This window comes from Podarcis cretensis (assembly GCF_951804945.1).
Source record: "Podarcis cretensis genome assembly, chromosome: 1".
Lineage (NCBI taxonomy): Eukaryota > Metazoa > Chordata > Lepidosauria > Squamata > Lacertidae > Podarcis > Podarcis cretensis.
Genome location: NC_137170.1, coordinates 124499781 through 124516658, shown reverse-complemented (window position 1 = coordinate 124516658; position 16878 = coordinate 124499781). Strand labels below are relative to the sequence as shown.

Below are 16878 nucleotides of genomic sequence, written 5' to 3'. Positions count from 1 at the left end.
CAGTTCTAGAACCCCAACAACATTTTGTAGTTGAGCAAGCAGTTTCCGTTTTTTCTCTGCCCCTGAAGGAAGCTGAGGACAGGTGACCTCACCTAGGCCCAAAATCACCCCCCACCAAAGCAGGCTCAAAGCTTCTCAAAGCTTTTCAAAATCATTTTCTCAGCAGCTAAGCATCAGAAACATTCTGCTCTGCTGTAACACACTGTGGAATGAAAAGATACACTGTCATGCGATAGAAAACAATCCCATTACTGCAAACACGGAGCAAGAATCCTAACAGACCAGTGGTCAGGGATAATGGGAATTGTAGTCTCAAAACATCTGGAGGGCCGAGTTTGAGGAAGCCTGCTCCAAATATATACTGTACTTGAAAAGCACTGCTCTCAAAATCGCAGAAGCTGATAAAAACTTTCTGCCTGTGGCATTTCACATATGACAGCCCATTCGCAAATGCAGCATGTCACTTGTCAAAGACACAAATACGTATGAGTGCACCACCCTCTCTGATGTTAAATGCAGCATCTCAGTCAGGTAACCTGAGAAAACCTATGTGTTGCTGCGTGCCACCCCAGTCTCCGAGTGATGAGAGATTCCAAGGGTTCCAGGCATTTACCCAGGGTCCATGTTTCCTTTTCAAAATGAGGCACAGCAGAGACTGCAGTGTCTTTATGATTTATGGTTTATTTACACATATGTACTACCTGAGCCTATGCTGGAAGGGTTCACAGCATTAATACCCCAAGAGGATTTATTTTCCCTCTCCCTTAGCTGAAGTCTTGGATTGAAACACAAATCAGCCCTGGCACTCTCTGCCTTTTCCAGTCTGCAACCTTTCTTTTCTAGGCCACATCATAGCAAAAACTCAATTCTGCTTCAAGCTGTGGCTTTATCGTCTAACTAAGAGGTGGTGGAGGGCCCCCACTCTCTCTCTCTCTTGCTTTCTCAATGGCTCATCACCTTTCCCTTTATTTCTCTCTCAATGGTTCATCTCCCAGGAAATTACCTCATAAGGAAGCTGGCCTGGCTTATATTTTAACCCTTGTGGATCCAGCACTTCAGGACGCTTGATTAATTTCTAACACTTACTGGGTCCAGGAATTTAGGGGAGTCTGGCACCCCCAAACACTGAACAGTATGTTTCTGCTCAGTACAATATTTTCCTTTGTCCTCTTCCAGTTCCTCCTCTTGCCTTCCCCTCCACCCCTGATTTTGAACTCAGTGTCTACACAAAATGCTTTGGCATTCATTAGCGGATTGCAGAAGCTCCGCTCTGAACCAGACAATGCAACATGGAGCATCTGAGACAAATTCCTCCATACACTGAGTAGAGTAATTAATTCTGCAAACCTAAACAAGAGCAGAGCAGAAGGCAAATGCCATTGCATGCAGAGGGACCTTGGGAACTGGCATATTTCTCATTAAGATCTGAAGTTCAGCAGTTTTAATTCTCCCCTCTATGAAGTGTTTGACAAACAATTCCTCTGAAGAGGTTCTGGATGTACAGGTGACCCCCAGGTTCAGGCAGCTATTTTCAGAATCTGTTGCCGGTGTTTATTTTTTAAAAGTTAAAGAGAATACAGGGGGAGAAGCTGAGGAGAACCTTTTGAGGCACACAAAAGGAGCTGTCCTTTCAGGAAATTGAATGTTTTGACATTTAGAAGCAAGGGTTTATTAAGGGATACTTTTCCTTTGTACCTGAACATTGATTCATGGCAGAGAGATTTGGGTCACATCCAACACCGTACATTTAATGCTCGCTGACACCAGTTTCGCAGACATGGAGAATCCTGGGAAATGGAGTTTGTTAAGGGTGCTGGGAACTGTAGGTCTGTGCAGTCAGTACCTTTAATAAACTTTGGTTCCCAGGAATCTTTTGGGGGGAGGGCCATGACTGTTAAAGTGGAATAAGAGTGCTTTAAATATATGGTGGGAAGTGGGTGGCGCTGTGGGTTAAACCACAGAGCCTAGGACTTGCCGATCAGAAGGTTCAAATCCCCGCGACGGGGTGAGCTCCCGTTGCTCGGTCCCAGCTCCTGCCATCCTAGCAGTTTGAAAGCACGTCAAAGTGCAAGTAGATAAATAGGTACCGCTCCGGCGGGAAGGTAAACGGTGTTTCCGTGCGCTGCTCCGGTTCGCCAGAAGCGGCTTAGTCATGCTGGCCACATGACCCGGAAGCTGTTCGCCGGCTCCCTCGGCCAATAAAGCGAGATGAGCGCTGCAACCCCAGATTCGGTCATGACTGGACCTAATGGTCAGGGGTCCCTTTACCTTTACCTAAATATATGGTGTGGATGTGACCTTGGTCATTCTAGGCTGCGGTTACACAGGGACAAATCCACCAATACGTTAGCAGAACAAGCTATTCTCCTACTGTTTCAGAAAGTGCAAATGTGATCGATTCAGCTTTAAAAGTGAAGTGTATCGAGTTTCTCCCCACTTTGGCCCAGCCAGAGTGATGGGTTGATGCCGTCCTCATCTCTTTGAGGGTGAAAAAGAAATCGTGACCAAAAGCTATGCAAGATCTTGCACCAGAGAGTCATCTGCTGTGGCACTGAATGAAGCAGCCCCTTATGCGAGCACATTTACTGGCACACAGCAGTCATTTCCGGTACCTTGAGTCACTATGAGTTGTATTAAATTGCATCCATTTTCTGCTTAATTTATATGCCATTGTGATTTTTTAAAATAAAGTTTTATTAGGAATTACAACATAACGTTTTATCAATAAAATATATCATCCATAATTTCCCACCTATTTTTTATATATGTTGGAAGCCACCCAGTGTTGGCTGGGGCAACCCAGTCACATGGGCAGAATATAAATAATAAAAGTATTATTATTATTATTATTATTATTATTATTATTATTGAATCGGACGTCCCTATGTTCATCAGAGAAATGTTGGAGGAAATACAGCATCTGCAACCAATTTTATCATGCCTGAAAACCCCCTTCATGATTTAGAACTTGCTAGCTGGGGGCGAGGAGGAATTATGATATGTGAACGTGTTTGCTTTCTGAGGTGACCTTGAGTAAACTTCACAGCTCTTTTCCCGCACACTCCAGCAATAGACATTTGCCAAGCTATGCCCTTTCTCTCTCTTGTTCTCACTCTCTTCTCCACCGAAAGGAATTTGCTCGGAGCTCACATGCGCACAAGGAAGCTTTTAACAAGTTAGATTTAAAGCCAGGTTAACAGAAGTGACAGCCTGGTATATTAATCTACTGTGCCACATAACCCCATAATAACACAGGCGTTTCTTCAAAGAACAGTTTTCTCCACGTTTGCAAGCTTCTCTCTGAGCTTTACTCAGTGTTCTTATGAATATTTTATTCTGGCTTATACCTGCCGTACTTCTTACACATATTATTTCCCCCGAGGCCCAGCCGACCATTTATATGCCATTTATTTGCACACATTTTGCTGTGACTGAGTAGAGCTACACATTTGTAAGATACCTAAACATTTCCTGTTCAATATACAGTACTGCCCTGGGTTGCACTTTCACTAAATACGAGCACCTTGACAAGAAAGCAGAAACACAGAAATAGTGTGTGTCTAAGACTGGAGGCAAGGGAAGACATGAAAATATTTCCTGCGCTGAGTTGTAGAGATTTCATTCAATTGTTCCGATATTATATTTTGGTCTTCTACTTAAAAATGAACACGTTTGACATGCCTTACACGTCATGTGATGCAGATGGAGTAAGTGTCTTCTCAGATTAGGACTACACACTTGTCTATATTTTACAACACCTGTACATATGAAAATCAAAATACAATTGCTGCTTGAGTAGAGCGACAGCAAGCAAGAGCTATGTGCAAGGAACAAAGATTTCCCAGGCTATGGCTGAAAAGCACGGGAGGCCATCGCCTTGCTGAAGCTAAATAGCCAGGCTAGCTTCCTGGTGGGGTAATGGCCCTTAAGTATGGGCCATTAAGGTAACAAAGGAAGTGGCTTTATGCCAGATAACAAATAGGTTGGGCCCCCACCCTCACATCACTGGTAGTCAGAAGACAAAGGCAGAGTTGGGAGCTGAGTTATGTGAGCTAGAAACTGGAAGGAAGAAGTAGACTGGGAAGCCAAGGATAAAGGTAAAAGTAAAGGGACCCCTGACCGTTAGGTCCAGTCGTGACTGACTCTGGGGTTCCGGCACTCATCTCAGTTATTGGTCGAGGAAGCCAGCGTACAGCTTCCAAGTCATGTGGCCAGCATGACTAAGCCGCTTCTGGCGAAACAGAGCAGCGCACGGAAACGCCATTTACCTTCCCGCTGGAGTGGTACCTATTTATCTACTTGCACTTTGGTGTGCTTTCGAACTGCTAAGTGGGCAGGAGCAGGTACCAAGCAACGGGAGCTCACCCCGTCGCGGGGATTCAAACTGCCAACCTTCTGATCAGCAAGTCCTAGGCTCAGTGGTTTAACCCACAGAGCCAAGGATAGGGTCACCATATTTCAAAAAGTGAAAATGTGGACACAAAAGTTGCTGAGCTTTTTTAGAGCTATTTCTGATGGCCAAATCCCTCGAGAACCAGAGCCATGACTGATTTTTGTTTGAATCCAAAACACACACATACCAATACAGTGGTGCCTTGGTTCTCAAACGCCTTGGAACTCAAACAACTTGGAACCCAAACACTGCAAACCCGGAAGTAAGTGTTCCAGTTTGCGACCTTTTTTTGGAAGCCGAACGTGCTCTGTTTTAAGTGTGATGCTTCCGATTTGAGTGCCACACTTCCATTTTGAGTGTTACGCTGAGGTCTGTCTGGTTTTTTTGCTATTTATTTTGCGTTTTTGTTCTTGTGGCTCTTTTTTTTGTGTGGAACCCAGTTCAGCTACCGATTGATTGATTGATTGATTGATTGTGTGGCTTCAGTACACTGTTTATTACTTTCATTTTATGGATCAATGGTCTCGTTAGATAGTAAAATTCATGTTGGATTACTATTTAGGGGTTGTTTTCAAAGGCTGAAACGGATTAATCCATTTTGCATTACTTTCTATGGGAAAGTGCGCCTTGGTTTTGGAACGCTTTGGTTTTGGAATGGACTTTCAGGTTCCATTCCAGCAGGGAATAGGCAGAAACAATAGCATCTTAAAAGCTGGCCACTGTGTTGTATCCCAGGAAAAGATGTTGGAGGCCATTGATCTGTGGATAAAGCAAGTGACCAATCAACTACAGTCTTGGTCTTTCTCAGATTTCACATGGACATTTGTTAGCCTGTGGTAAGAACCTTCAGGATGTTTAAAGGTCAACCATCTTTTCCTGGGTAACTCTCAGGCAAGATGGAGTCAGGGTGACGGGGGCACCATTTTGTGCATGTTTCCAGTTGTGTAGCCACCTTCCACATTTCTGTCTGACAGAGGAGATATCCAGGTTTTGCCGAGGAACCAATATTACTTCTGTACATCCTACCCAAAGAACCATTTCTGGAAAGGGAAGGTTTTAGCATATTCATACGTTAAAAATGAATGTTGTGACTTGGTTATAACAAAATTCCCTGGGTAGAATAGAGTCCTATTTTGTGACATGCTTGTTGAAAGACAAATAACTCTGTTAAGTGGGGGGCGGGGTGTACGGGGATCAGATTATCTGTAAAACAAACACCAGCATAATGCAGGCATGGCGCCGTTTTAGAAACAGCCGGTTCCACCTAAGGCTAAAAATGTGGAATAAAACTGAAGTAATCTTCTTGGTCATTAATGTTCTAATTATGCATTTCATTATGTAAAGTTTTATTACAGAGGAATTCATTAATAACAATTAGCCTGCCAACCTATTCTAATTTATATGCACCTGTTCCTAATTACAATGCTTCTAGTATCAATACTGAAACACTTAACCCTTTTGTGTAATGTAGCCATGGGCACAGTCCCGAGAATATTAAGTGAGCTTAAATCCATAAACATCAATGGAACCTACATGCATTTAACACGCTTTAGAGTGCAGCCTTGGAGGCCTGCAATATATAATAATGGATTTAAGTTGTTGGTTTTTTAACGACAAGGCCATTTGCTCAGGGTTGACTTCACCCAGAATTCTAGGCACTAAATAATTAGTTCTCTTTCTATGCTGTTACATTAGTTGATGTCTTGTAGAACCTGTCAGGAGTTCAGCCTACACTTGAGTAGGACCCTGGCAGAGACACATGCCCGACTGGCATGTTCCCTGTCAATCGTTCAGGAGCTTCAAAAGCTTTCTTCAGCCCGAACATCACAGCGACCAATGCCAACCAACACCGGCACACTTAGGGATCCGCAGAGTTTGTGCAGTTTGCATAACAGACCTCAGCAACTCAGCATTTTGGCTAATCTACTTTATTTACATATAAACACACATGGAGTACTGCAACCTGGCTCCCTCTCTCTCTAGCATCAGACAGCAAAGAGAAAAAGAACAAAGGACAATGGTAACACAAACATCCTGTTTCCACCACTTTCCACTCTGTGGAGTCAAAACATACACCGTCATATGATAGACAACAATCCCATGACTGCAATCATGGAGTAGGAATTCTAACAGAGCCACGAATGACAGTTAGGGTGGAAAGGCTTAAAGAAAATGGTACCTCTGGTTATGAATGCTTCAGATTACGAACACTTCAGGTTACGAGCTCTGCTAACCCGGAAGTAGCTGCTCCTAGTTGTGAACTTTGCCCCTGATGCAAACAAAAATCGCGCGCCAGAGGCGCGTGAGCAGCAGGAGGCCCCATTAGCGAAAGCGCGCCTCAGGATAAGAACGGTTTCAGCTTAAAAATGGATACCCAGAATGAATTAAGTTTGTAACCAGAGGTACCACTGTACTTTGTTAAACCAAAAGCCAATGTACACCTTCCTTGCAGCTTTGTTAGGAAACTGGGTGCATCTTTTTATAGTGTGCTTGTTGAATGATGGTTTGAGGTTGAACTAGATGGGGGGTAGTCATCCTTTTCATACCTACCGCCCACTAATGCATCTTTTTTGATGGTAAAATTTCCTTACCACCCACCAGTGCTCAATGGAAGGGGGATTCAGCTTGTGCCATAGAACCCCCTACCGCCCACCTAGAATCCTGAAACACTCACTAGTGGGCAGTAATGACCAGGTTGACAACCCCTAAACTAGATGAACAGAAAGTTTTTTCCAGCTCATAGAATCATAGAATGGTAGAATTGGAAAGTATCCAGTGAGTAATCTAGTCCAACCCCTTGTGATGCAGGAATCTCAACTAGATCATACAGGACAGGTGGCCATCCAACCTCTGCTTAAAAATCTCCAAGGAAGGAGAGTCCACCACCTCTCGCAGGAGACTGACAGCTCTTACTGTCAGAACGTTATTCCCTTGCAGCAGGAGGCCCCATTAGCTAAAGTGGTGCTTCAGGTTAAGAACAGTTTCAGGTTAAGTACGGACCTCCGGAATGAATTAAGTACTTAACCTGAGGTACCACTGTAGTGGGTATTTGGGGAAGAAGCACTTTGGGAATGTCTGAACTAGGTTAAAAAGGCCAATAGTTACATTTTCTGCATCACGAAACATTTCACTTTATCCATCTTCGGCTATATTTATTTACTCTTGGCTTCTGAGCCCCTTCTGCTCTCAAAACTGATGAAAATTTCGGGATGTGAGAAGGGGGCTTTTCAATGGTGGCACCCAAGTTGTAGGATAATTTTCTCCATCTAGGCCCTTCACTTTAAGAGAGCAGTGAAGCCACTTTTCCTTTTTCAGCTAGAGACTTTGAGTGGTTTGCGGTTCATCTTTTACTTCTGTTTTCCGCTGCAGCTTTGACTGTTTTATTGTCTGCTATCAGTGATGTTATTGCATTTCAAAATGGATTTTATTTATATTCACATACTGTCTTGTTTTCAAGTTGCAGTAAGGCACCTTGAATGTGCGCTGCATAAAAAGGCGAGTATACATTTAAATAGACATAAATGAACGTCTATTCCTTCACTGCAGTCATTTGTATTTTTAAGGCGTCTGCAAAGGCATTGCTCAGGGATGGTCTTCATGGTTTGCACGATGACTCCGATGTGTAAGTCTCTTTATGTTCAATGGGCTTTACTCCCAGATAAGTGCTCTTATGGCTGCCACCCTAAACAGACTTCTTGGGAAGTAAAACACCTTGAACATAGTGGTATACTTACTTCCAAGTCCATAGATGAGAGCTCTCACTCCAAATATCTGTCCAATCTTCCCTCCTCAGTGACACATCAGTAGGGCTGGCCTCAGAGGTTGTGTCGCCTGCCAAGTCCCATCCTCTATTAGAGGGTCCATTGTCAACCTGTGTCAGGGACTGGCTGGATAAGGAAGAATGGTAGAAGCTGCGGACCCGAGAGCCACCCCCACCCCACCCCCAGGAGGGCTCTGAAGACGGTGACTTAGATCCCGGATCTTGGAGGTGGGACACAGAAGAACTGTCTGCAAGCCTTTTTAATTAGGAATTTTAGGTGCCAAAATACCAAGGGAGCACAAAAGACTGTTCATGTACGCGACGACAGCAGCCCAAATACTCTTAGCCCAAAGATGGAAGGAAGACGAAATACCTACAAGAGAAGAGTGGGCAACAAAATTGATGGACTATGCTGAGATGGCTAAAATGACCAGAAAAATCAGGAACCAGGGTGATAAAAAAATTAAACAAGGATTGGGGGGAAATTGTAATTTACTGAGAGAACACTATAAACAGTTAAAAACATTAGCAGGATTCAAATAACACTTGCAATGTGAAAAGAACTATAGATATTGTTAAGTTGTGGGCGAACATAGCAGACGACACAGCAATTCTTCAAACAGCTCTTCTTTATTCAGATGTCAGAACAGAACTAAGCTGAGGGCTCAGTCAGCCTGCTTATATAGAGCGCCAGAACAATGTAACTGTTGCCATTTTCTAAAACTATCCAATCACTGAACGTCACTTTTCGATCCTTCATTTGCATACAAACTATCCAATCACTGAATGTCACTTTTCGATCCTTCATTTGCATAACTATCTACAGTATCCCCCTGCTGGCCCAGGGTGAGAACTTTAGTACATAACAGATATAAATAGAGTTTTATGGATAAATAGAGGACAATATAATATGCAGTGAAAAATGGCTACGGTGGTACCTCGGGTTAAGTACTTAATTTGTTCCGGAGGTCCGTTCTTAACCTGAAGCTGTTCTTAACCTGAAGCACCACTTTAGCTAATGGGGCCTCCTGCTGCCGCCGTGCCGCCACTGCACGATTTCTGTTCTCATCCTGAAGCAAAGTTCTTAGCCTGAGGTAATATTTTTGGGTTAGTGGAGTCTGTAACCTGAAGCGTCTGTAACCTGAAGTGTATGTAACCCGAGGTACCACTGTATTAGTGGACTCATCATAGCGACTGGAGAGACCTGTCAGGAGTAAGCATGGACCAATGGTATCAAATAGTATGGGAAACAGCTTTTTAGAAAAACTTACCAATAAACTGAAACTGACACGGGGACAAATAGAAGAAGACGCCTTCACCCCGGTATGGCTCCCCTTTATCACATACACAGCCCGACAAGACAATGACAAGAATCCGCCAACAGCATACGAATCAATATGGCTAACCTGATCCAAACACACCCCACTCACACACGAAAACAAAGTTCACCACAGCCAATCACAAACAAACAACCACACCCTAGGCCAACCCCAGCATCTCTCACCACCAAAGGAATACAAGCGAATAGTAAAGAGAACCCACATAAGCGATGCTGACACAAAATCCCACACATACATTAAGTAGAATAGAAACATCGCCAACACCGACCCCGACCCCAGTCACCATGCCCTCCTCCACCTCTTCCCCCCTTTTCTTTTCTTTTTTTTATATAGATTTTTATTAGGATTTTTTAAAAAAAAGGTTACAGAAAAGAAAGAAAAAATATAAGTAACAATCAAAAAGGGAAAAGAGAAAACAATACCTATAAAACAAACATCATACAAAAAAGAAAAACAAAAACAAAACAAAAAAACAAATCAAACCTTTATATCACTTATTTTCATTCGCTTACTTCCTTGACCTCCTCACACCTCCCATTTTTGTATTCTAGTTCAATTAGATATTTCAGCAAATCCTTCCCCATTTTTTCCTATCTTAATAATTTATCTTAATATATTATAATTTTGCATTCTCTTCTTTCACCAATTCATTTTTACTTAATCCTTTATATCTTTTCTGCTAAAACCACCTACTTTTATTCCAACCTCTATCTAACATTCCTTAATTTTGCAGTATTTCTGAAGATAAACTTTAATTTTTTTCCAATCTTCTTCCACCAACTCTTCTCCTTGGTCTCGGATTCTGCCAGTCATCTCAGCCATTTCCATGTAGTCCATCACCTTCATCTGCCATTCTTCCCGGGTGGGTAGATCTTGTGTTTTCCAGTACTTTGCGATAAATATTCTTGCTGCTCACCTCTTCCCCCCTTTTCTTCCTAATATAACACTAATGCCTCAACGAATGAAGCTGATCTGTAGAAAATGTAACTTGAAAAAAGAGATATTGCACATACTTTTGTAAACCAAGAAATCTTTAATACAAAATATGTTGGAAAAACAAACTAGAATATCTTCCAAATTGTCCAAATAAAGGTCTCCATTCTTCCATAAAAATTCGTCCGTTGATCTCTTCATTTGCTATTGCCTTTGCCTCCCCCCACAAATATTTTCTGAGAGTTCCCCCAAACCCTCCTAAGCAAATGTTGGGGTTTGCACACAGGTGAGGAGAGGAAATCTAGTTGCACTAGAGCTAATCCTTGCAACAGCACAACTATTTACGAGAATACCAGCCACTACCTTGGCTCACAGAGCTCTCCAACCTGTGATTACCCAATGAGCTTCTGCTGAGGGCCTCTCCTGAGTTATCTTCCTGTCACACTGAACTATTGGGGAAGGTTTGACTCATCGGTGTTCAAGCCTCTATAGCATATCAATATCCTTAGAGGAGTGACACAGTGCGAGGCCTTTGTCCATTTCTGGATTGATCATCAAGACTCCACTGCCATAAAGCAGCTAGAGATCTCCATTAATCTTCTGCACCAATAGTTTTATCTTTCATGAAGTAAAATTGATTCCCTTATCTCAGCTGGTGAAGACGGAAGAACAAATGTCTGCCTTGACTCACAGCCCAGACAAAGCCTGCAAAAGCTTTTTTGAAGTAACCAAAATAACAACTTTTAGATATGGTGGCACGCTGTGTTGCCTCGGCTTTTTTCCTTTTTTCTTGGAGTGCACATTTTTTGGTAATTCAGAATGTCTGAGTAGACTGAAAGTGATTTAAAAAACAAACACCAAAAGAAACCTAAATGATTAGGAAATGGGTTAGCCTGAGACTCCCTGACATTAGGGCTTCCATATGTCTGGGATTTCCCAGACATATCCAGGATTTGTCTGTCGCAAATAGCATCCGGGCCATACTGGTGGGGGGCAGTTTTAGGAATACCTAGGCTGCACCCTGCTGGCTATTTTTGTCCTAGTCACGACACCACACTTGTTTTCATTTTTTTTAAAAAGGGGCTATGAGTCTAAGGTTACTTGAAAAACTTCCCCTTTAGCATTTCCCGCATTGGAATTCTTGACATTAAAAAATGTTCAAAGTACAGATTATGTATTGAATTATTCATCAAGTAACATTTCTACAAGATGAAAGGAGAACTCCTTTTATTTTATTTTTCCCCAGCGATGTCAAACATCGAAGTGACAGCATGCCCAATTATTAGTGCAAGAAAACATCCCAGATTATAGGTAAGAATCAATGAGCAGGGGTAGCTGTTTTAAAATCCTATTAGTTTAATGAATCACACTTAAGAAGCCCCTCATAATTGTATTATAAAAAAGCAGTCGGAGCAATGTAAAACCACCCATCGTATCATATTCAGCGTGTCAACTTTATTGCTGCAGTTACTGGAATTTAATAAGAGAAATGCGACACATAGAGGAATTAATTGAGATAAAAGAGGAGAGTCGGTTAAGTTAATAATCTGCCGCATTAGGTAAGAAGCCGCAATTGTTCATCTGAATGCACAAGAACACCTGTTGGTCTCATTTCCACAAATAATTGTTATGTTAATTGAATAATGTAACCCCGAATATCAATTTGCAAATTGTTGCGCGTCAAGGTCCCCAAGACACCCCCCCCCAAAGAAAAACATAATTGACACTTAATTTTTGTTTAAGGTTTTTGGCATAATTTTGGCCACAACTTTATTCAAATTACAGCAATGTGAGTGGTTGCTTAGGCATTGGTAGCACTAACTGACCCCGCACAGGGACAGCTCTGACATTCGCACCCCCCACAAAGTCAGGAAGGGTAAGTCACCTGGGGAGAGAGACGGGACTGGGAACCATGCCTCACCTCTCCCCAGCATGCTCCCAGGGGCTTGCGTGGCCCTAGCCCCTTGCCAGGGGGTTTCGGACAAAAGCTTGGGGAGCCCCTGGGTTCCTTTAACGGAAAACCCTTGAAGCAGCAGCTGCAGTAGCATTTTGGAGGGGCAGGCACAGCCGAATCCATACCCCTCCACCAACCAATTCCAAGACCAATGCCTAACCGCAAACCTTACAATTTGTGACGATTTGCTACGCAGTAGGCAAAAACCAAGTGGCACACACTAATCAGCCAAATGGACAAAATTCCTACCAGGCCCCTGCCCCAAAGCAGATGACCCCATGACAGGCATAGCAAGGTCAAGCAAACAGCCTAAAATTAGGGAAGGGAGGGCGGGTGATCCGAAGTAAGCAGTGAAAAGAGGAAGTTCCTCGCTGCGAGCCTTGTATTTAACAAATAGGGCTGTCAATCAACAAATGGCAACATCTAGATTTCCCCAGTAACAGCCCGCCCCTGCTTAAAGGATGGCCAAACCATTTGCCTAGTAACAGTGAGGTGTCTTGTCAGCCCCGCCCGCAACCTGTGCTCTCCATGAGGGAGAACACACTTTCTCATATCGGAAAAGTTGAGTTGGCGAGTAATGTTAGACAAAGGCAACGGTTTCCTTTCCGCTGCAAAATTGAATGTATGAAATTGCCATAAGTTATCACACACTGGTCTGAGCCTCTTCATAAAAGGTTCACCTTTACTTGATTATAATTATTAATCCCCACAATCAATGCACTACACCTTTACCGGGACTTCTGTTGGGATTCAGAACGTACAGGGTTAAGTTGTTCTGAGTAATGCCTCACATTCTGACGTCAGGTTTCCAAGGTTTGGAAGGAGGGAGGAGCTTTACTCTCTGTTCTCTCTTTGTCTCTGAAAGAGACGGACGCCATGAATGCTAGCAGTCCAGGAGAATCTGAGAAATGCTGAGCTGTAAATATTTTGCTGCAATAAAGAACTGATAAATTGGGACACACAGGTGCTTGGTGTGTTTGGATCTAAGCAGTAGCAACAGTTTTTTCCGCTGTGTTTTTTACTCTGCAAGGCGAAACCGGAGAGAAGAAGGTCGGCGCAGCTTGGCTAAGAAGTGTGCCGGACCGCAATAAACTGGGGCTAATTGGGGCCATAAAGCAATTAGCCAATTAAGATTTTATCACAACTTCTTCTATCATTCCTTCCAATAGCAAACTCAAGTCATGAATGCTATTAGGCTTATGGGCCAAAAAGGGCCACAGGGAAAAAACAGGGAAGGATCAGCATGTTTGTGGTGAACCCTGGCGTGTTCACAGAAGGAGCATCCCATTTTCATGCCCTCCAACATTTCTCCGATGAAAATAGGGACCTCCTATTCTGACGGTAGGAAGGACTGTGTCTCATGGTGATGGGCTACAGCTCAGTAGTATACCACACACTTTGCATGGAAAAGGTCTCAAATGGCATCCTGGGCATCTCCAGGTAGGGTTGCAAAAGACCCCTATCTGAAACCCTCGAGAGCAACTGCTCTGTCAGTGTAAACAGTCCTGAGCTGGAGGGATTCAGTAATAAGGTTGTTTCCTATGGATCAAGCCAGGTATAACCTGAGTGCATTGCTCAGGATGACTCAGCATAACAGCAACCTGAGTCCATGACCTATGAGAGAGCTCAAGCAACTTCCGACTTCATAGCCACGTGTAAGGTGGTGTCAGGCTTCGGGGAATCAGTTTCCTCCCCCGTGGCTGTAAATAAGATGAAACAAAAGGAACATCTTACTAGTTAGATTCTTTAATAATCACAGCGAGAGACAAAAGAACACATCACCTAGAAATGGCGGTGCTCCCAATTAAGGATTACACCCTCTTCCATCCCTATTAATTCACATCCCTCCTACGTCTTGTAATCTGAGGTTGTCCCCTCTGTGCTTTCTGTTCTGACACTTTCTGAGCTCTTCTTGACCTTGGGGAGAGCGGAGGAATGCTGTCCAGAGATTGAGAATCTGTTAACGCTCTCTCTCCCAGTGTTTCTTCTGCTAACTGTTCCCCATCCAGTATTTCCCAGCTTCTGCCTTCTGAACTATATCCCTCTGCAAACCACTGTTTCAAATCTATACTGTCCTCCTGCTCCTGGGAAGCGCCCCCCCCCATTCCTCCTCAGTGCAGCCCTCCTCAGCACGGTCCCTGACAGGTGGACGAGTATCAGCTTACATTTCTGACATGTTTCAGAAATGAGCCCCTCAGTCAGAGGCTGCTTTAGCAGATGGACATACCTCCACGATCTTTGTCCCATCATGTGAGTAGCTTGGTTCCTCTCTGAAGCCACAGTTATGAAGGTAAGTAGGCTATTTTCAGACTTTCTTGGCCAACAAGAGGTCTTATACCGTTGATGTAAGCAAGCCTCAACTTTCTAACTACTGCACAAGTTCCAGAAAGCTACTTCACAACCTTGGGTGAGCACAGACTAGTGCGCCTAAAGCACAAAAAGATTAATTTTTAGCAATGCACATTTTAAAAGTCATAAATATGATAAAACGTGTAGAATTAGCATAACCAAGACAAGAAATACCACATAATTGGCCGCCAGATTTTATCAGTCTTTCGCTCAACGATCCCCATCTTCCATTTGCTTCATTGACTTTTAATAACATTTGCCATTCTTCCCGAAATGAAATCATGTTAGCATGACAAACATTTGAAAAGAAATCTGTTCGCTGAATTATGAGCGTGATTCCTGGGGAGCGTTGCTGCGCTGCTTTCAATAGAGCCTCATTTTTAGCAATGAGGCGGTTGCGGTGATAATTTGAGAAAGTTCCGGTGTTAAATTTGTTGAAATCTTTAGAAGCCAAGAACCAAGTTTCAGGCAAGTACTCTTTCGTGAGAGAACCCCAGCAAAGATTTAACATGAAAAAACATGCAGCAAAGCAAAGTGTGGGAATATAGACTGTTAAACTTTAACATGTGCCATTTCCAGTGAATTCCAAAGTATCCCACTTTAAAATCTCCTCCCAGAGTTTCCTATTTCCCCTAGCATACAGATAGACCACATGTTTGGTAAGTTTTAAAAAATGGTTTACTTACAAATTCTCCAAAGGTCAGATTCATGTGCTTTTCCATGCAGCCATCAGAAAAGTTGCACAGGCAGTGAAATGTTGCTTGGTTACAAAATGGTAAAAGTCCCTAATAGGAAAACAATAGTTTCAGACTCCAAAGGTTTGGTTACCTATTTCCTCCCAAGGTGAGGGGAAGTGACAGGCAGGGCAACTTACTCTATGGCATGGGTAGGCAAACTAAGGCCTGGGGGCCGGATCCGGCCCAAGCGCCTTCTCAATCTGGCCCGCGGACGGTCTGGGAATCAGCGTGTTGTTACATGAGTAGAATGTGTCCTTTATTTAAAATGCACCTCTGGGTTATTTGTAGGGCATTGGAATTCGGTCATTTATTTTTTTCCCCAAAATATAGTCTGAGGGACAGTGGAGCGGCCCCCTGCTGAAAAAGTTTGCTGACCTCTGCTCTATGGCATAAAGTCCTCCATGCTTTAATTACAGTCATACCTCATGTTACGTCCGCTTCATGTAACGTTCTTTCAGGTTACGTCCCGCGGCAACCTGGAAGTACCGGAAAGGGTTACTTCCGGGGTTCGCTGCTCACACATGCGCAGAAGCAGCGAGTCACAACCTGCACGTGCGCAGACGCCGCCACTGCTGGTTACATTCTTTTCATGTTGCGAACGGGCCTCCGGTGCGGATCCCGTTTGCAACCAGAGGTACCACTGTAGACTCAAGTATGCTGGTTATATGTGGGTGGTTTAGGCTACAAAATTTAAGCAGGTCTGACAGGCAAGAAATGCAAAAGAAAGAGAGAAGCAAGAGCAAAGGAAGAAGCGGTGCCATTTCAGGAGGACAAGGAGACACCCCCGCTCCATATTTCGGGCCACAGGTTGTGTTCAGAAGCACTTCGCTCTTCAGTCAACTCACTTGGTAAAGCCCCATATGGGATACACATTTGAAGCACGATTATACCACTTAAAGCAGTTGTGACTTCCCCCAAAGAATCTTGGGAATGATCATTTGTCAAGAGTAGTACTAAGAGTTGCTAGGAGATGCCTGTTCAAAGAGCTGCAATTTCCAGAGTTCCTTGGGAAAGAAGGACTGACTGTTCAACCACTCTGGAAACTCTAGCTCTGTGAGGGTCTCCTAAGAACTCTCAGCCCCCTTCACAAATCACAGTTCCCAGAATTCATTGAGGGAAGCCATGACTCTTTAAAGTGGTATGATAGTGCTTTAAACGCATTGTGCCAGTGGGATCTCAGATTCAAATCTGCCATGTAAGGGAGCCACTTTAAACTAAAATGTACTAATTTGATAACTGTATAATTTGGGGATCAATTGTTATTGTTATAATTTAGCTATTATTGGGGGTATATTGGAAAACTAATTTTAAAAATTATTTATTTAAAAAATGATGCTTCTGACCTTTACACACACAAAAAAAAACCCCACAGCCTAATACACCCACCACACTGCAAGCTCATGGATTTAGGA

The 16878-nt window shown here is 43.3% G+C and overlaps 1 long non-coding RNA gene across 1 annotated transcript in view; it reads right to left on the bottom strand.

The window, feature by feature from the left end:
• Positions 1–13715: 13715 nt before the first annotated feature.
• Positions 13716–16878, bottom strand: part of LOC307220709 — a 73409-nt gene continuing 70246 nt past the window's right edge. The window contains exons 2-4 of the long non-coding RNA XR_013841056.1: positions 15416–15514; positions 14608–14807; positions 13716–14080 (exon numbers count right to left, since the gene is read on the bottom strand). This is a non-coding gene — a long non-coding RNA (uncharacterized lncRNA). The remainder of the gene's footprint in view (positions 14081–14607; positions 14808–15415; positions 15515–16878) is intronic.